At 39.4% G+C, this 20852-nt stretch overlaps 1 protein-coding gene across 1 annotated transcript in view; it reads left to right on the top strand.

Moving 5' to 3' along the window:
- Nucleotides 1–12085: 12085 nt before the first annotated feature.
- The window catches only part of pcdh15b (protocadherin-related 15b), a 1523107-nt gene continuing 1514340 nt past the window's right edge, over nt 12086–20852 (top strand). Inside the window, exon 1 of the mRNA XM_043712368.1 lies at nt 12086–13200. The gene's annotated coding sequence lies outside the window, so the exon portion shown is untranslated. The remainder of the gene's footprint in view (nt 13201–20852) is intronic.

Genomic DNA, 20852 nt, shown 5'->3' with positions numbered 1-20852 from the left:
TCAGGGTTTTAGGACCCTAAGGAGATAGATGTAGGCTTGCTTGCTGAGCTGGAAGGGTCGTTTTCAGACAATTCATCACCATACAAGGTAACATCAGCAGTGAGCCTCCGGATGATGCGCTGGTGGTATGGCTGGCTTTCCATTTATCTGTTTGGGTTGACAATGTCATTTCCTGTGATAATGTTATTTCTTGTGGTGATGTAACTTCCTGGTCTTTTTCTCAGGGGGTGGTAAATGGGATACAAGTCAATGTGTTTGTTGATAGAGTTCTGGTTGGAATGCCATGCTTCCAGGAATTCTCATGTATGTCTCTGTTTGGCTTGTCCTAGGATGGGATGTGTTGTCCCAGTCAAAATGGTGTCCTTCCTCATCTGTATGTAAAGATACTAGTGAGAGTGGGTCATTGTCTTTTTGTTAATGTTCATGTATCCTGGCAGCTAGTTTTCTGCCTGTTTGTCCAATGTAGTGTTTGTTATGGTTCTTGCAAGGTATTTTGTAAATGACATTAGTATAGCTTATTTTCTTGTATAGCTTGTATAGAATCTTTCAGGTTCATGAGCTGCTGTTTTACTGTGTTGGTGGGTTTGAGGGCTCCCATGATGCCAAGAGGTCTGAGTAGTCTGGCAGTCATTAGCTCTTGTGGCATGATGGTAGTGACTCTACCCCTGAACTGAGAGACCTGGGCTCAAGTGCCAATTGCTCCAGAGTTGTGTAAGAACTTCTCTCAACGGGTTGATTAGAAATATAGATTGTAGACAGTTATTGATTAGGATTTGTGCAGAATAAAAAAAACTTGCTCCTTTACAGTTCAAGCTTTGCTGTACATATGCATATGCATGGACTGCTGCATAATCTGTCGTAGAGTTGTAACCAGTTCTATAAATTCTCTGCCTGGATAACTGTAGACCATAATTTCTCTTACTCATTGGGTTACAATCCTTAAATGTCTGCAATGACCCATGAAAACATATAAGACCAATGCTACTTTAGAGTAATATTCTCAAATTACTGAACATCCATTGCCTTATGTGAACAAAATACTGAGCAGAGACATTCCGAAGCACATGGTCCATCTTCAATGAAGCCTCACCTAATTGTTCTGTAGGAAATGCTTCCCTGTTACTGAAAATAAAAAAACATAAAAATAACTTTAACATGTAAATATGAACTAATTGCTTTTTAAAAAGAAGTTTATGAAATATAATCTTTAAAAATTTGTTTTAAATGAAGCATTGCATCAACAAATTCTGATCTGTGCACTTTGTTACCTGCACTTCAAGTAGCTTTAGTTTGGTTTCAGGAGACAACCTGTCCTCTCCACCTCTAATCTGCTATAAGATGATGGCTCATACTTAGGATTTACTTTTTCCTTCATGAAAAGTGTATTTATTTACTCAATTTAAATGTTATATTTAAGAACAAGTTCTTGAGAAGGGTCACAGGGCTTGCAACATTAACTCTGTTTCCTCTCCACAGATATTGCAAAACATGCTGAGTTTCTCCAGCAGGCTCTTTTTCTTGTTTGTTTCCTGTCTCCAGCATCTGCAGTTTTTTTTTGTTTTATTTTAGTGTTTAATTCTCTGCCACATCTCTTTCAAATATGCCCATCTTAAAGAAATTCTGCTCCTCTCTCTCTGACAGGAATGCCATTCTAACCTTTCTTCTAGGTCACCATCATTACTTTTTTGCTCCGAGTGTTTGACAAGGCATTTGCCAAAAAATAACTCCCTTCCACAGCCACATCTCATTCCTCAGTAACTGCCTCCGGCTCCAATTCACCCCATGTGGATTCCAACTGAACTTTCAATCTTTATATTTTGAATCCACCCAGGAATGCAGATATCTCTGTGATGTACCACACCCCTCAGACAGCTGCATTCGCTGCATCCTGAGATCGGCACTCAGTGTTATGCACCTCCACCTGCACACTTTCAATCCCTCTCTCCATCAGCACCACCTCATGCTCTCTCAGAGTTGTCCTGCCCCCCTCCCCCCTCAGTTCTCCTTCACTCTTTGGTTCATTTGATGTTCTAACCTTCTTTCTATTTCAACCATGGATACTTAGGAAGAGGAGTGGGCCATTCAGCCCCTCAAGCCCATTCCACCTTTCAATGAAATCACGACTGATCTTTGATCCACCTCCATATACATGCCTTTGGCCCAAATCCTTAGTACTTTAGTTTAACCAAAAATATATATTTCCTTTGATACCTTAGCTTAACAAAAAATATCTATTTCAGATTTAAAATTAACAACTGATCTGGCATCCATTGTCATTTGTGGAAGAGAGTTCCAAACATCTACCACCCTTTGATTCCTAACATCTCTCCTGAATAGTCTGGCCTTAATTCTCAGACCATGTTCCTACTTTTATAGTCCCCAATCTATTCAAATAGTTTGTCTTTATCTACACTTCTTTTCTTGTTAATATCTTGAAGACTATCATCAGCTTATCCCTTAACCCTTTAAATTTGAAAGAAAGCAGGTCTAATTTGTGTAATCTCTACTCATAACTTAAACCCTGGCATTAAGGAATGTCAAAGCAGTTTTGAAGAAAGGTCATTGGATTCAAACATTAAATCTATTTTTTTCTTCACAGATGATGCCATTTCTATTTCTGACTTTATGATCAGCATTAGGTTATGGATGAATCTGTTGAAAATGGTTGGGCCCAGAGCACTGATTTGAGGAATTTCTGTGATGATAACCTGAGGCTGGGATGTCAACAACACAATTATATTCCTCAGTGCTGAATATGACACCTGCTCTGATTCTCATTGATTTAAATTGGACTGGGGCTCCGAGATGTCACACTTGGTCAAATGCTGGCTTGACGTCAAAGGTGGTCTCCGCCACCTCATCTCTGAAATTCAAATCTTTGGTACATGCTTGGATCTGGATCTGAGAAGTTCTGGTGGGTCCCAACTGAACATTGATGAGTGGATTTCTGGAAACATTTAGATTGGTGGTATTGTCACAAATTGATAAAGGTTGTTTTCAGCATGAAGATTGGACTGTGTATCCACAAGCATTGTGCTGTGGTAACTCCTCCAAAGATTATCAAATGGAAGGCATCAATGAGCACAAGCAAAGCTGAAGTCAATGGGAGTTGGGGATAAACTACACTGGTTGATAGCATACCTAACATTTAAAAAAAAGTGGTTATGGCTATTGGAGGTCAGTCATCTGAGCTCCAAGACATTTTTGCAGACATTCCTAAGGTTAGTGTTCTTGACCGAACCATCTTCAGCTGCTTCATTAATGACTTTCCATCCGTAAGTTAAATTTTGCAATGTTCATTAAACAGTGTTCAACAAATCAGATACCCAAAGCAGTTTATGTCCAAATGCAATAAGATTTGGACAATATCCAAGTTTGGGCTGACAAGTATCAAGAAACCCATCGTGTTACCCATAGCTTCAGGCAATTTTCATCACCAACAAAGGAGACATTACCATTGCCCCTTGACATTGAATGGTATTACCATGATTCAATCCTCCAATATCAACATCCAAGGGGTTACCATTGACCAGAAACTCAACTGGACTAGCCATATCAGTACTATGTCCACAAGAGCCAATGACATCCACATCCCATGAATGAAAAAATACATTTAAAAATCTGCAACAGATAATTTGGTGATCATGAGATTAAATAGGTAGTTCCTCTGGTTTTCTCATCAAATACACTAGGCTGTGTTCTTCAGAATTTGGTTAGCTGAAGCAAAAACTTTATTTGAAGAATGTTTAGTGTATACTAAGATAGTGATTGTGGAAAGGAGAAATTTTGAGCAAAAATGTTTCTTTGTTGATGTTGAATAACCAACGCAGATTGAGGTTTTTTTAAAACTGAAAATATAATTGAAATTTCCTTTCTAAATAATTCTGTAACTCAAGGATACATTTAAACTTGTAAAGTATTTGAGAAGTTATTTTGGGCACAAGATGGCACGAATGTTAGGAGGGACATGTGAGAAAGTTGCTTCAGATTGCTACCTGTTGGCCAGAACTCATAACTACACTGTTACAAACTGTGTTTACAAAGAGGACTTCACCTTAACCTTTTTTTCAATTTGTAGGATGTGGGTGACACCATTTGGCTAGGCATTAATTGCCCAAGCCTAGTTGCCCTCAAGAAGTTGGTGGTGAGCTGCCTTTATGGACAAGAATGAGGACTGCAGGAAGGGGAAGTCAACTCACCAAGGGACAAGGGGACAGACAAGTGGGGGAGGAAATAGGAACATAATAGCAATAGGAGACAGTCGGTGGAATAAAAACTCTGCAGCCGTGATTGTCAGTCCCAAAGGCTGTGTTGCCTGCCTGGTGTCATAAAGGAACACAATGTGAGAGAGGAATCGTCACTGTGCATGTTGATAACAATGATATTGATAAAGCTTGGAAGGAGGTTCTGCTGAAAGATTTTGTACAGTCAGTAGCTAAACTAAAACGTGGAACCTCTGAGGTAATAATCTCAGGAGTGCTATTTGAGCCATATGTAAACTGGAATTAGGTACATAAATTGAAGGAGTTAAATACACAGCTTAAAGATTGATGTGGGTGGAATGCATTTCAGTCTGTGGGGCACCAGCATGGGTACTGGAAGCTGTTTGTGTGGGATAGGCTTTACTTGAACCACATCCTGATGATCTGAATAACTGGGCTGTAGAGAAGAATTTTAACTAATTAGAAGTAGTGGATTCATGAGCGGTGGTGGTTTACATAAGATTTCAAAATAAAGGGCAACTATTTTGATAATGATACTCAGACTGGCACAGGAAGAAACAAAGTATACAAATATAAAAATAGCAGCAAATAAGATGAAAGGGAAACAAAGTTAAACAAGGCAAAAATAATAGCTCTTTACTTAAATTCATGTAATATTCAGCAAAATAAGTGATTTACAACACAATTGGTGGATAATAGAGATTAGTTTGACTGGGTCTGTATTCACTAGACTTTAGAAGGATGAGAAGGGATCTGATTGAAATGTATAAGCTTCCAACAGGGCTGGACAGGCTAAACACAGAGAGGGTGAATGGAGACTCTAGAACCAGGGAAGCAGTCTCAGAATATGGGGTAGACCACTTAGGACTAAGATGCAGAAAGATTTCTTCATTCAAAGGATAATGATCCTGCCATAGAATTCTCTGCCACAGAAGATGTGAAGGCCCCATGTTGCAGAATATATTCAAAAAAGAGATTTTTTTTAGATTTAAAGGCATCAATGAGTATGGGGAGCAAGTGGAATAGAACATTGAGATAGACTATCAGCCATGATCATACTAAATTGTGAAACGGGCTCGATGAGCTGAATGGCTGGCTCCAGATGCTAGTTGTTATGTTTCTTAAAGAGGTTCGGGAGGAAAGAAAGCAACACAATAACTATTACTAGAGAAAAAAAAAGTACTCAGGAAACTTATGGAGCTAACATTCACTAGGTCTCTTGGACCTGATGGTTTGCATCCTAGAATATTAAAAGAAACAGTCGCAGAGATGGTGAATGTACTGGTGGTAATCTTCCAAAAGATCCTTAGATTCTGGAAAAGTGCCAGAGTTGGATTTGGATGAGGAAAGCCAAGGTTGCAGGTGACACAAAAGTAAATAGGCAGACAAGTATTTAGAATGACACAAAACTGTACAAATGAACATTGGCAGGCAGATGTAATGTTGGAAAATGTTAGGTTATGCACTTTGGCAAGAAGAACAGAGGAGTTGAATATTATTTAAATTGTGAAAGACGGAGGAACAAATTGGGGGTCTTTGTGCATGAATCACAGAAGATATACTGGCATTGGAGGCAGTCCAGAGAAGTTTCATTAGATTGATTCCAGGTGTGGAGGGATTTTAATTTTGGAAACATTGAGTAGTTTAGGCTTGAACTCACTGGAGTTTAAAAGAATGAGAGAAGACCTTATTGATTATTTGGGATCTTGACAGAGAAGATGCAGAAAACTCGTTTCCCCGAGGATCAGAAGGCATAATCTCAGAGTAAAGCGTTGCTAATTTTAGACAAACATTGCTTAACTCAGAGGGTCATGAATCCATGGAATTCTTTATGAAAGAAGGCCATCAAGGCTGGGTCATTTAAGTGTATTCAAGGCCAAGATAGGCAGATATGTAATTCCTAAGTGTAATGGAGGTAGAAACAAAAGTGGAATTGAGGATTATCAGCTTGTCCGTGATCTCATTGATGGGAGAGTAGATTTGAGCTGAATGGCCTAATCTACTCTGACATCTTATGGTCTTAACCACTGCATCAGTTCAAATGATGTATGTGTACCACAATACTGTTGTGGAGGGAGTTCCAGGATTTTGAACAAGCAACACTGAAGGAAGAGTAATATATTTTCAAAATCAGGGTGGCAAATTTACTTCATGAGTAACTTGCAGGTGCTGATGTTTCCCTGTATCTGCTGCATTTTTTTCCTTCTAGGTTTTAGGGATTGCAAGATACTGTCAAAGGAATCTTTATGAATTTGATTGTAAAGTTTTTTTTCCTGTTATGCATTGTTGAAACTGAGATTTTGTACGTATTTTTGTATTAGACTTCCTGTTATTGCACTTTTATTACTACAATTTTATATTCTTGCACTTATTAAGAAGATAACAATAACTCGAAGAAGGGAAACACCGATTTAAAAAAAAGCAAAACCATTTATGATTCACAATCAGATTTTTAAAAATGATCACAGATGTATTACAAATAAAGAATTAATAGGAAAAATAGGACCTCTACTCATTAACTTTGGAATAATTTACAATTAGTCACAAGTCAACAGCAGATACCAGAACTTCTTTCCAGCCAACATTTTTGAGCTCTTCTGACACTGAAAGAAATTTTATGACACTAGTTTAAAAGATCCAGATGTAATAAAACTTAAAATCTCTGAAAGTATAATGCAGAACATACTTTGTAGTTTAGAAAAACAAGTCTTTATAAGATGGAACAAGATATTGTACTTGAAAGGGTAATGGAAGCAGATTAAATAGTAACTTTAAAAAAGATATTGGATATAGACATGAAAAAGGAAAGCATTGCCAAGCTACAAGAGCAGGAGAGTCAGAATGATTGACGAGCTGTTCAAAGACCCTCCACAGATGCAATTGATCAAATGGGCTCCTTCTGTGCTGCGAGGTTCTATGAGATAGACAGGCACAAAGTGTTTCTGACTTACTCTAAAACTTACCAATGTGAAGAAATCCTTGTTGAATCCAGAGCTGAAGAAGAGCAGAGGGAAAAAAAAGAGTTGGCGAAGAAGTGGTAACAATAAAGTGAGGAAAAGGAAGGAAAGCATGGGCAGTCAGTCAGAGACATTAAGGGGAGAATGGAGAGGAAGAGAAAAGAGAACAATAAGAAAGGAATGTATAGAACAGAACAGGGATGGCAAAGTGGCAAGATGTAGGGTGGGCTGGTCTTACGGTAAGTTTCCATTGCTACTCAGTGATGTATTCAGATTGATTAGGAGGCACATATACATGCAAAAGATAATATAAAATTTGCCAAAGGAAGAAATTCATACAATCTAGCTGGCTGACTCATTCCTCAAATTGAAGTAGGCTAAATGGTACAAGACAGCAAAGAACATTGGAAAAGTAGTTGTGGTTCTGTTCGCCGAGCTGGGAATTTGTGTTGCAGACGTTTCGTCCCCTGTCTAGGAGACATCCTCAGTGCTTGGGAGCCTCCTGTGAAGCGCTTGTGTGTTGTTTTCTCTGGCATTTATAGTGGTTTGTCTCTGCCGCTTCCGGTTGTCAGTTTCAGCTGTCCGCTGCAGTCGTCGGTATATTGGGTCCAGGTCGATGTGTTTGTTGATAGAATCTGTGGATGAGTGCCATGCCTCTAGGAATTCCCTGGCTGTTCTCTGTTTGGCTTGTCCTATAATAGTAGTGTTGTCCCAGTCGAACTCATGTTGCTTGTCATCTGGGTGTGTGGTTACTAAGGATAGCTGGTTGTGTTGTTTCATGGCTAGTTGGTGTTCATGGATACGGATCGCTAGCTGTCTTCCTATTTGTCCTATGTAGTTTTGTGCAGTCCTTGCATGGGATTTTGTACACTACGTTGGTTTTGCTCATGCTGGGCATCGGGTCCTTTGTCCTGGTGAGTTGTTGTCTCAGAGTGGCTGTTGGTTTGTGTGCTGTTATGAGTCCTAGTGGTCGTAGTAGTCTGACTGTCATTTCAGAAATGTTCTTGATGTATGGTAATGTGGCTAGTCCTTTGGGTTGTGGCATGTCCTCATTCCGTTGTCTTTCCCTTAGGCATCTGTTGATGAAATTGCGGGGATATTCGTTTTTGGCGAATACATTGTAGAGATGTTCTTCTTCCTCTTTTTGCAGTTCAGGTATGCTGCAGTGTGTTGTGGTCCTTTTGAACAGTGTCTTGATGCAACTTCTTTTGTGTGTGTTGAGGTGGTTGCTTTCATAGTTCAGGACTTGGTCTGTGTGTGTGGCTTTTCTGTATACCTTTGTGGTGAATTCTCCATTCGGTGTTCTCTATACCATCACATCTAGGAATGGGAGTTGGTTGTCCTTTTCTTCCTCTCTAGTGAATATGATTCCTGTGAGTGTGGCGTTGATGATCCGGTGTGTGTTTTCTATTTCTGTGTTTTTAACGATTACAAAGGTATCATCCACATATCTGACCCAGAGTTTGGGCTGAATTTGCGGTAAGACTGTTTGTTCTAATCTTTGCATTACAGCTTCAGCTGAGTTCAGAGATGGGTGAGCCCGTGTGTGTGCCGTTGATTTGTTCATATATTTGGTTGTTGAATGTAAAGTGTGTTGTGAGGCACAGGTCCAGTAGTTTGAGTATCAACAAACACATCGACCTGGACCCAATATACCAACCACTGCAGCGGACAGCTGGAACTGACAACCGGAAGCGGCAGAGACAAACCACTACAAATGCCGGAGGAAACAACACAGAAGCGCTTCACAGGAGGCTCCCTGTGGTTAGATATGGTTAGATTACCATTGTTCAGGAAGAAGAAAATAACTTAATGATTTGTGTGTGGGCATGGGGGGCGGGGGTGGCGTGGGTGGGACTGGGCGTGTTGGTAGAGGCTGGAAGGATTCACTTCCCAATAATCTGAGAATACGTGAGGTGAACTTGAGATAAGAGGGGATCATTTTTAAAAAATCAATATGGTAGATGGGTTTGAAGACCAGATCAGCAATAATTTTAGAAGAATATGGTAGATGTAAATTGCATTTGCAGTCAGGAGAATCACAATTTTATATATGCGCAAAGTTGCAGTATTCGACAAACTGCAACACATTTCATGAAAATATCCCTACACACTCTGCCCCCTGACCAGAGGTGATTGATAGAACTAATTTCAAAAGTCCTTAGCTGAATAAGACTTCAGCAATCTTTAGACCTACATGAGATGGACCCAAATCCACGTTGAACTGACATTTCTGCTGTGTGAGTATAATAATGCACTTCCAGGTTTTCAAATTTAATTTTTACATCCAATAGCCTTGCTGCTTATCAAGCTCCATGGCACACAACCAGAAAAGGAAACTGGATGGGTAACTTTTCATCTTGAGTGGCCAGATGATAACTTGGAAGAGCAAATTAGTGATGTATCATAGAATTGGCATAGTTTTTAAATCTATCAAGAGACAGAAATCAAAATCAGAGTAGGTTATAAAACAGGGGACTGACCTATTCTGTCAAGTTAATACCTAGTGGATGAATTTCAATTTGTCATTTTTTAATTGTTTTTAGACATTTTATAATTTTAGTTCATTAATATCTTACAGCACGTGTACTTCTAAATTGTAAATAAATCTGATCAAATATTTTAACCTATATAGTCTAGCAGTCTTATTTTCTGCTTATTGAAAGGGAAAGGAGCAGAATAACATTGCAGTATCCACACGATTTCCAATGATCAAACACAATTATAAAATCTGGTATCAACACACCCATATATGTGCAGGTTGAGGTTTCAATCAGCTTGTTGAAATTGCCTTTTTTTTCCCAGTGACAAAAATCGTGCAATAGAACTTGAACTGACTAAAATTGGACTGGGGAACCTCAGTTTGAAACACTACAAAGATTAATTTCACAAATTCAATACAACTTCCACATGTTTCAATTTCAATCGTTTGGAATCAAACTCTAACTGCATTATTTTCATCATTGAACCAGAATCTTTTACAAACATGCCTACACAAATTACAACTGGCAAGTCACCATAAATACACCAGAAATGAATTGGCTGATGTTTGCATGTTGTTTTGTTCCCCTGAGCAGTTTCAAGAGAAGACAATTGTGTGGATTGAGAGCTATTTTGAATAAAAGACCATAAAATATCACAAGCAATGGTGTGCTGTTGCCAACTCAATCTAGAATAGCATTGCTGTAGGTCCAAGACACTGGGATAGGTTATTGTTTGTAATGGGAGTAGTGTCTCAATTTCCATGATTTATAGTATCTCTGATCACCCAGTTTTCAAACAAATTTAGGAACAATACCTTGATATTCTTTTTGGGATGGAAAGGCATTAGTTGGTAAATAAGGGAAAGATCTTTTTAAGCAGTTCTATGATTAATTGCTGCTCAGGGGCAAGGATTAGGTCTTCACTCCAAAGTTTATATGATAAAAAGTCTTCTATCATGCAGATATTCTTCTGATCACTGCAAGAAGCACAGAAGTAATGAGGATTATCAACCTGTCTTTCATTCTCTGAGTTGTATCAGGATAGAATAAGGGGGTACAAGATCCAATTTCATATCCCCAGAAGGGCTTTTGTTGCCTCCATGGTAGAAAAGGAGTAAAGATTTGAAAGAATTGCATTCTGCCCTGTGGGTAGATGACTTAGCATTGCTAGCCTAAGTCCTGGAATTTCAGGGGTACTATATTATTTTCGAAGAAATCAAGTATTATTGAATGGAAATCTAAAAACCAGATTTGATCTGCACCAAAGCCATATCCAAATATTAATTCATTTGTCACTTTAAATGGTTTTTAAAAATTGTGCATTTTGAACACTATGAGTTGGAATTTACCCATGTTTGGTGTTTGGCATGATATACACACCTACATTATATCAGTATACTATGATAATTTGATAAATGCGTGAATGTATACTTTTCTTTAAAAAAAGTAAAACTCTTGTCCACCTTGCATCACTCTGGTTCCAAAATCTCGGCTATTCCACAAGTGGCAAATGTCCTCGAATGAATTCTATTAATGCCTTCACACCGGGGAAAAATCCTTCTATGCTCATGACAGCAGTTACTGTGAGCTTTAAAGAAAATAAATGCTCATTGTAACAGTCATGGGCCAAAAAAATCTCCAGATCCAAAAAAAACTTTTTTTTTGAAAGGAGAAAAACTAGTCCTCAGAATCTATCAGTTCGTTGTAAAATCACTCTACCTCAAATACATTGCAGTGTGAGGAATTAAGATCTGATTGTTCTGACAGGTTCCTGTAGTATCTAACCTCCCACTATCACCTTTTAATCAACCGGGCTCGTACCTAGAGACACAAGCGATATTATTGCAGACTTCAGCCCTCCTCTAACTCGCATAATTGGCTCTAAGGACCACCCATGCCATCTTCTTAACTGTTTTGATCAGTTAATATTGATGAGCTCCAATCCCAGCTGCCAGGTTAATGCACTGGTTGTTGGCAAATAATTTGCGTTTTCTCTTACTGACTGCGGAAGAGCGGTAGAAAGTCACAACGCTTTTGCGAATACAGCGTGCCCAAAACGAAAGCAGGATCGAATCCATGGGTACAGCGAATTGTGGCAGTCAATCATCAATCAATCACAAATGTTTTTGTTAGGAGCAAGCATTCCCCTTAGGAGGAATTGGATTTTAAACACCGTTCTGTATTTACAATCGCTGGCTTGGAAATGGTTAAACTGCAGTATTGGCAGAGGTTCCATCCTGGCTACTGTCAGTAAGCAAGGACAGCACTCCTAAAGTTATAGAGATTTTTTGTTGTTGTTGTTTAAATCATGTCACGCAGCAGTTGATCTGAAATGTGGCCCCGTTACCGTTCCCAGTGCCGGAAAGGGAGTAAATCCCATTTGCTCTAGGACAGCACTCCTAAAGTTATAGAGATTTTTTTTTTGTTGTTGTTTCAATCATGTCACGCAGCAGTTGATCTGAAATGTGGCCCCGTTACCGTTCCCAGTGCCGGAAAGGGAGTAAATCCCATTTGCTCTGAGGTCGATTGAAATGAGCAAAAGTTGAAATAGCGTCAGTCACATTTTGCCGTCCTGCGGGAAATTTCATTCATCACTCGAGTCGCCGTGTGTTGGGAGCAGCGAGCCTCTTGCGAATTGATGGCACATGACCTGGTGGGAAACAGGCGGTGCATTCAACGGACGCCGCTGAAGGCATCGCGCCGTCCAGAAACACACCAAGCCGGAGTCAAACTCGATCTGCGAGATAGCCAGCCGCACCAGAAGTGAAGGGCAGTTGTTGAGCGGAGTGGGGCGCAATTCCACAACACTTGGTGCTGAGAATTGCAGCACGGCGCTAGTGAGCAGGACTATTATCGATGCAAATCCACAGTGCATCTTTTAATGGGCCCGGGGAGTGGGGCGGTGTGGGAATTCTCGGACTTTAATCACTGCCCTGAACTGCGGTGTTTCTCGCGTTTGAACAGCGGAGGCTCGATTCACCCGTGCAATGCTTGAAAGGACTCTTGTTATTTGCAAGGCTTGCTACATCAAGGCTGTGTGTGTTGGTCACCTGTCAGGAATACTGAAGTACCTCCTGCTGGCACACGCTGGAAATGCTCAGTCGCAAAGCCTCTCGCTTCTTTCAGATCTAGGAGGTGGGAAGCGAAGGCACAGGTGCTAAATCGGACGTGAATGCCACCGTTTCCTCTGGCAAACTTTCTCTCCCACCCCTGGCTTCTCCATAGAGATGTTTGCATCCAACGGAAACAAAAAAAAAGTACATTAATGTGTGCGCGGTGCACTGGCGTCTGTCATCTTTAGGGCGAGCGTGTCCTTAGCTCACGATCTCTCTCTCTCTCTCACGGAGAAATAATTCTAAGGATTGGTAGACAGGAACCGGCTGAAGGGCACCGACGGAACAGACATTCTGGCAGGCTACCGAGGTCTCCACCTTATATTCCCAACGTTTTCTTTCTCCACCCGCGAAAATTCCGTTTTGGTGTAGCGCCTCTGTGGAAGATCAAGGAATCCGGGTGTTGTGGGCTCCCACTTTCAGGGTAAGCGAGCGCTCTCAGTAACTTGGAATTAACACGAGTTTTATGCACAAGGCGACTCGACCGGCGGCAACACCGGCAAATGAGTTGCGACCTTTCGCAAAATTAGTGCGAGTTAGAGTGCTTTTGCTAATCCCGGAACAGCTCTGAAATGTGTGTGTGAATATTAGGGCATGTAACAGCATGGTGCGCGTCATCTTTCTTTAACATTGTTAGCTGGGTTACTTTATATTCACAAAGATGTACCCCCGGTGTTTTGTAAACGGAACTGGCTCCAAATCCTTGAAATCGGTTCATTAACTGGACAAGGTTTGAAACTGTTCCTTTTGCTTTACAAAATCAAACCGAAGTGGGCGTGGGGCATGCTATACTCCAGAGAGCGCAGCAAAACTTTTGCTTTGAAGGAGTCTGATATACGCTCTGTTGGTGGTGGGGGTGGGGTGGGGGGTTAGTGGGTAAGAATTGTTCGGGAGCATCTTCGGGATGCGGAGCAGGGAGACGTTCCAGGTGGGCAGTGACAAACTCTCAACTCAACCCGCTCAGGTCAAGGCTGGAGGAGGTAAGACGCTAAGTCCGAGACATTGCTGACAAAAAATCGGGGGGAAAACAAATGAAAAAAAAACCTTTTGTTTTTGAACATCAGATTTGAAATCTGCGCAATATATTTGGAAACTTGACATCCCAGGTGCATTGCTACAGTATTACCAGCTTGGGAGAAAAATGGATTTGTTGTGTAAATGTATTTTTTTTTGTTTGTTTACCTTTCCCGAGTGTTTTGACGTGCACTGCTGACAATCTCCCCAGCTGCCTCTTCTTGGTTATAGAGAGAGAGGCGTTGATTTAGTTTTGATGCTCCTGGTTTCCAGGCAAAAAAGAGTTTGGCGCCATAGAGGAGCCCCCAGTTAGAGACGCTCTCTGTGTCCTGGAGGTTACAGTGGGCGCGGGTCCCCGCCTCCTCTCAGGTGCGCACCTCTGCGCCTCAGGTAACTTGGCGCGAGCGTCTAGGCTCCAGCTGATTGTCCCTGGCAGAGACACACCTGGTGCAGCGCGGGAGGCAGATTTCGCCTTCCTACACCAAAGCATCATCTACCCCAGACCGTCGCTCGCCCGTGTGGACGCGCATACTCACTCACTTCACTCTCGGTCTCGAGTGCGACAGTTTCGTAAATACCGCATTCCCGTGGATGGACAGGTAGTTTTATTGGACGCATCATCTTGCATCTCCATTACCTCCACACATACAAACTAGAAAATACCTGGGGTGGTAGTGGGCGAACCACGCGTCATTCTTCACGTAATTGTCGACGAATTTAACTTGCCCTGGTGATAAAATATCGTTAGCAACATAAGAAAATATTTCAAAATATTGGGTGATGGAACAGCAAATTAGCGGTATTGAAATTGCTATGTATTGGTTGTAGAATTGTCATTATAATTGTAATTAACAATTTGGTCGTTAATCTTAATTATCTGTCACTGCATTAAATCTTATTTATAGTGTGCTTTCCATGCAAGTGTAAAGATTACTTTGTGAAGTAATATTTCTTGCGCTTCCAATTAACTTGATGGAAAGAATGAGTCAATGATAAGTAGCGTATAAGTGTGTCCAAAGCTCTTGCAGTTGATTAACATCCAAAAACATTCCACCTCAAGCAAATTTCCTCCTTCTACGTGGATGGCATTCAGAATTATTCTTTTGCTCATTAATTGAAGGTGGAAAAGCCTGGCCAAACAAGCCAATCCAATTTCTGTAGCAAAAAAAATGTTATTTTCATTCATCTATTGTTTTTCCTTAGTAATTGAAATTTAGTGTCTACGAATCTCAAAGAATTTAAAGAGTTAAAACATGAAAAAAGACAGGTTTCATAGACTTGCCACATAAATGTTCTCTGCAGTTGAATAACTTAATCTACATTTATTATTAGTCAATAAGGTTTACTTAGAAAAGTTAAAGGAATGTGTCCAATATTTTTTAATTTCTTTTTTTTGTGCTATTCCTGAAAATGTACCAAACTGAACACTTGGTTTGGAATAAGAGCTGCAATAGAATGAAAAGGAAAAAGAAACAGAAGAAAATTATACTTGAACACAATAACGTCTCATGCGGTTGATGGTGTGCAATAGCATTTTCCATTGGATGTCTGAAGTGTAACTTCATGCAGCATCCAATACCAATCATTCTCAGCTACAGAGACTCAACATGGTAACATACTGTAACACACAGCATGTATGTATGACAAAAACTTGCAAATGTCTTTGAAAGCAATGCTGCTACTGAATCCCAAGATTTCTTTATTAATTTACTTCCTCCTGTGTTCCAGGGTTAAGAAAAGACTACTGTGAATTAACTGACCCTCCAGTGAAAGCATTCTTAGAGTTGCTGGCAGTGATTATTTTTGTTGTGTTTCAAATAAGTTATCAAAATAAAGAACAGGATGAACTTCTCAATTGTTGTTGAAGCAACTTTTAAAACATTAATGCCATCTCCGTGAGTGCATGCTAATGTGTTATGATTGAAGGCTGAACAATGGTAATGATGCTGTGGATAAAACAGCAAGAGACTTGAGCAGTGGAGGTAGTCTTGATTTTTTTTTTGTATTCTAGTGAGTGACATCAATTACATTTGTTTTACTTCCATTTATCACATACTCTAATACTAGGAAAATAATGATTCAAAGTTGAAGTAAGGCTCTCAAACTTTCTGGTGGAGTGAATAGATCAGAATTCAAGTCTAATATTTAATGTACGTAATATTCTATGTTGCTCATGTCAAGTTATCTCTCATTTGCCAATCTAAATAATTAATAATATATTAATTGCTTTACATTTATGCAGCTCTTGTCATCCTCTACTATGTTAAATTCCCATGTTTGAATTGATTTTGCAAACAGCCATTGTAATTATAATATGCTGTAATTACATTCTTCAAACTCCAGTGAAGCTGCACCAGCACCTCCACTGCCTACAGAGTGACATTGAAAAATGCAGCTCCCTTTAAAAATATATTCATTGGAATTTTTCAGAATATAGGGACATACTACTTTGAAACGAGAAAGGATTATGATTGTGTCCTAGTTCAGATGTAACTAGGTCTCCTGCACCATTTTGCCTTGAAAATCTTACCTGGTTTCAACTCCCTTCATGAAATTAACAAGAAATCAATTAGTATTAAGAAATATTCTGCCAATTGCTTGAATAAAGAGCAGACATTGGTTGAAAATTATTTAATTGTTACCTTTCCCGACGCCAAGGGATAAGAATTAGACATCCTTAATAATGGTTTTTCTTCCTAAGATTGATAACCATGATATTCAAAAGGGTTGGGACAAATTCTTCATCTTAGTTTGACATAGTCATGATTATATATTCTTGTCTTAATTTTACATTTAATTTACTATGAAATATTATATTCTTGAGGCTTACTCTGAAGCATACTGTTGTAGTTGTGTAATCCAGCATTATCAATAGGCAATCTATGGTTTTCGTTTAGCATTATAAAAAAAGATTCTCATGACTTTCATCTCTGGAGTTAGAGCAGCAGCTGAGCATGTCCTTGATGGAGGCTGGCATGTGAAGGTGGAGTGGTCTTGTGTGTTGGGGCAGATGGGCACGGACTCATATTGGAGAGGGACTGGAACTTAAGTACTTATGGTCACTTTCTAATATCATTCTGAACATACTAACCTTTTTTTTCACTGTAACAACACTTAAAGTATCTGTACCTATGTACTCTGTACCCAAGATGATGCCGAGAGGCAACAATACACCTTTTCACTGCATTCATTCAAGTGCATGTGACAATACAGGCTATTCTATTCTATTCTGTTCTAGAAGCAGTTACACAATGGACTGAAGTTTAATCTTGCTCCATGTTTATGTGGCTTCATTGACTTCATCACTGCTTGAGTTATGCTGGTACTGAATCCTTTGGAATTGTCAGTCATCCTTGCTTTATCCTGTACTTTTGTTGGCATGTATATTATTCTTCATAAACCTCAGTAATTAATATAATGTAGCCAATCTTACAAGATTTTTCTGTTCATTTGAACCAGGTTCCCTGAAGCTTTTGGAGCTCTGTCTCCATTCAGTCTCTACCAGCAGGATTAGTCCTTTATCTGCATACCCTAAGGGAAATATCCATGTTTTTCTCGTCATCTTTTCCCAAGTAACCTGATGAGTGCTGTCATGTCCTTTGTCAGAAGCAGCAGATTGACACAAGGTAATGATGGTCAATTGAAGAGCCAATATATACATGCTGGGCCAAAATACCTCCTTCTAGACAATACGACTTCTGTGATTAGCATGTAATTTAACAGGAAACATTTAGAAAAGAAAGCTCTAGCAAATTTCGAAAACCTCTGTGACCTTACCAAATATTAAATGGGGTCTGTTATACAAATCATAAGATGCACTAACACTTAGAAGAGAAAGCATCCATTGGCATGAATCCTGATTATATTGTTGGGTGAGGTTTCCCAATTTGTTACAGTTATAGATGGGATGCCCAAGATTGTTAAGGGAACGATGATCTGACTCCCTTTCTCTAAGCATCTGTCCCTTGGTTTGTTGCAACAAGGTTAATTCTAGGAGGATTTCTTCCCTTGTGGATATCTTTCTCCCAGGTCTAAGTGCACTCATGTCTTAAAGGATCCTTTCTCAAATTAACTAAAGGAGCAAGCTTCTTAATTTGTACATGTAGGAAATACCATTGCAACATGTTTACGCACTAGTGTGAAGTAAGTGGAGAGTCTAAAAAGAGAAAAATGATTGGAAAAGTTGACTTCTAGCTCTTGGAGTAAGAGGGATCTTTTTCTGCACCAGAGACATTGACTAAGTGATAATTGTTTGACAATGACTTTCACTGCAGGCTAACATTTGAACCCAGGCTGGTAGACATGAGAATGTTCAGTTCCAATGGCGCAAACCAGTAGAGTTGAAATTGGTTTTCTTAAGCCCCTGCCTTTGTTTGTATTCTTCAAAGGGAAAAACATAAAATGTGTCAGCCATTTGGAGCATAACCTGCAGGAGGTGCTTATTATTGAACAGTAACTTGTCAGCCCTGTAGTCATAGCCTGTTTCAAGTTTCTTTGACACCTTTAGGTGTTATGCTGGTCTCATGCAGAAGTTTTGCCAATGGCCAACTGAATTTATACTGGTAGTTATTTTGTCTCTGTAGCTGAGCTGTTGCCTCTTTTAATAAAACACAATTTGGGATTGTGAGCTAAAAAACACCAGTTACATCTTGGGGCTCTGACCCCTGTTCATATCAACGTCTTCCATGACTACAAATAAAATATCAGGTTATTTAGCACTAAGTTTAGCGCAGAAACTACTTATACTTTGTTGGAAAGGAAGTTGGGTGCTTTGCTCAAAACTGTTCAGCTTGGACTAATATCTGACATTATAGAAACCTTCACTACAAGCTGCAGTTGACACTTATGTCTGCACAGGTTTAGTACCTCTGACCCATCTAGTGCACAAGGAATAACAAATGCTATTCGGCATTTTACTGTTGTGCTAAAAGTTCATCTAACTACCTATAGAAATGGCTAACTCCAGAAAGTTATTTGGTAGGGATAAGAATTAAATGCTGTTTTTATCCAGCTGTATTTCAAAAAGCTCATAAGGACTTTTTCTGATTCCGATAATTTGTTTTTACTGTTGATTCAATTATAACAATGTTGAGTATAATTTGCTTTCAGGCATTGGCCTGTCATCTATTTGGAACATCTGATAAGCTTTTTAGATGTAATCACTTTTGTATTTACCTTAACTCTCATAGCTGAAGTTTCAGGCTGCTAGCCCCACTTAAGTTGACAATCTCCTTTTCCATAATTTGTCTTGCTTTAAATAGCTTAGTTGAAATTTGGGAGTCAGGTAACATGAAACAACTTCTGTAGAGTGAAGGTAATATGTACCACAGAAAAGGAACCAAAGAAAGTCGATGGCTGGTCATAGTAAGAGCTAAATCCGTGCCTTTGCCACTACTAGAGAGTTAATTCAATATCCTTTTTTCATTAAATACAATAAATTTTGTAGTCACTCGAATGGATATGTAGTGAACATTCAATTGTGGAATTTGTTGATGACTGTGTCAGTTTATTCTTCAGTAGGCCACCGATATCCTCTAGGTGTGTATAGGTAAACGTTTGCATCACAGATAGATAGTACTATTTGATCCTGACCAAACTCACATAATCAATGGAAATTACAGATAACCATAGAAGTTGATTTATAATAATGAAAATGTTGCCAAAAACTGTTTAACCAATTGCTAAAGATTATGAACATTATAAGATTTATTTGTAGATTCTTAATTTTTGGTTGTTTGAAACTTTCTCTCCAAAAATAACATTAGATTAACAAGTTTTGCATTCCAAATCTTGTGTATTGTCAGTTTTCTTGTTTGTTTTGTATCTTTGAATTGAATTGAGTTTACTACTTTTTTTGTTTGAGAAGCAAGTAAGTTTGCTCAAGACTTACATAGTGTCAAAGCATTGGAAATAAAGAGCAATGTTTTTGTGGTAAAGCTGAAATTTAATCTAATGTGATCTGGGTAGCATCCACTTCTTGTTTGCTTAAAAAAAAGCCAAATTTTCATTCAATCAGCCTGAGCAGCCTGCTGCTCTAATAAAGAGATGAAAAGCAAAGGTTACCCTTAAATACTACAACATGAGTTGAGAAATTTCCAGCACAGTTTTTGCTTAGCTAATACAGTTTATGCAATTTCGGCAGTGTGACTTGAAATTGCAGAATAAAGTCAGGTGCAAAAACAAGAGAATCTCTCATATTAACATTTATTGCAAACATAGTAACAACATGTATGAAGTCAGTTTCTCAGTTAAAACTTGTTTGCTTAAAAATTTTCAACTTCATATTCTTCATGGTTTTAAATAACCATTTTGATTTCTGTGTCAAATTATGAAATAAATTTTCTTTTCAAGAGTCACGAATTTTATGTTGCCAAAATATTGTTATTTAAAATTTTGTGTGTAATTTACCAATGTCATAGCTCCCTAAGGTAGATTATCATAAACTATGTTGTTTGTCTGGGAAACAAATAAGTTTGCTCAGGATTGACTTTTATAGTGTGTTATAATTGAAAATAAATGGCAACATTTTCTTGTAAAGCTTTAGTTGTTGAGTTTTCACAAGCTGGCCACATACTATAGATGAGCTGAAAATGTGTTGCTGGAAAAGCGCAGCAGGTCAGGCAGCATCCAAGGAACAGGAGAATCGACGTTTCGGGCATAAGCCCTTCTTCAGGAATGAGGAAAGTGTGTCCAGCAGGCTAAGATAAAAGGTAGGGAGAAGGGACTTGGGGGAGGAGCGTTGGAAATGCGATAGTTGGAAGGAGGTCAAGGTGAGGGTGATAGGCCGGAGTGGGGTGGGGGCGGAGAGGTCAGGAAGAAGATTGCAGGTTAGGAAGGCGGTGCTGAGTTCGAGGGATTTGACTGAGACAAGGTGGGGGGAGGGGAAATGAGGAAACTGGAGAAATCTGAGTTCATCCCTTGTGACTGGAGGGTTCCGCTCGGAACCCTCCCTGCCCCCTGTAAAAACGCCATCTCATATTCCCAATTCATTCGTCTCCGTCGCATCTGCTCCCACGAGGACCAGTTCCAAATCCGTACAACCCAGATGGCCTCCTTCTTCAA

Source organism: Chiloscyllium plagiosum, chromosome 22 (genome assembly GCF_004010195.1).
Source record: "Chiloscyllium plagiosum isolate BGI_BamShark_2017 chromosome 22, ASM401019v2, whole genome shotgun sequence".
Taxonomy (NCBI): domain Eukaryota; kingdom Metazoa; phylum Chordata; class Chondrichthyes; order Orectolobiformes; family Hemiscylliidae; genus Chiloscyllium; species Chiloscyllium plagiosum.
The sequence above is the reverse complement of the archived record's forward strand: the minus strand, read 5'-3'. Positions and strand labels throughout refer to the sequence as shown.